A 988-nucleotide genomic window follows, 5' to 3' on the forward strand; every position below is an offset into this window, starting at 1 on the left:
AGGGGGTGGGGGGATGGGTTAGCCTGGTGATGGGTATTAAAGAGGGCACATTCTGCATGGAGCACTGGGTGTTATGCACAAACAATGAATCATGGAACACTACATCAAAAACTAATGATGTAATGTATGGTGATTAACATAACAATAAAAATTTTTTAAAAAGTTATTGAAAGAAATATTCTTGAGTGAAAATGTTCTGTTAGTAGAAAATAAAAGCAAGCAACACTCTCATCTCTGCAAATAGAATTAACCTTCTGTACATATATGTGTTTAACACATACACATTTCACATTAAAAAATGGCTGGATGCCTTTTACCAAAACCAATGGCATATATGGGATGGCTGCCTTAATATATCAGTTCTGTGGCACAGCAGGAACTCACATTAAGAGTTTCTACAAGTTTTAGATGTTTTCTCCCCTCCTACAAAATAAGATAACACATCACTTAGAAGCTTTCAGCAAGCTAAAGTTTGAAAAATATATCCATTTTAAATTTTGCTCTAACTTAATTGCTATAATTCCAAATATGTATTATTTCAGAGCAATCTATTCTTTTTACTGTGCTGACAAATATACAAATATACAAAGTTAAAAATTTTTAAATAATAATTTCAAGAGTCCAAAGATAGTCTGAAAGGAAAAACAGGTTGAGAGCAACAAGAGTTGAAAAGCTCAACTTAGGGCAAAAGAAATTGATGTTCAACATGAGGACAATTTGGCAGTCAACAGGGAAAGGTAAGTGTTCTCAAAGATAACCAGGACTGGCTGCAAAATGCCCAGAATGACTGAGCACCACGAGAAACCATCAGTCATCTTTCAGAGCCACTGAAAACAAAATTCAAGATGTCCAACAGGGTAAGCAACCACACTTAAAGGAAACTGAAACCAAAGTACAGCATGAAGTCACCCAGGCTGCTGCTAATGCAAAACATGCCATGTGTTAAGGTGCCATGGACAGAGAAGAGAGTTTCAAATATGAGCCCAAA

Source organism: Callorhinus ursinus, unplaced genomic scaffold (assembly GCF_003265705.2).
Source record: "Callorhinus ursinus isolate GAN/ISIS: 27379988/994484 unplaced genomic scaffold, GSC_fseal_2.0 scaffold1, whole genome shotgun sequence".
Taxonomy (NCBI): Eukaryota; Metazoa; Chordata; class Mammalia; order Carnivora; family Otariidae; genus Callorhinus; species Callorhinus ursinus.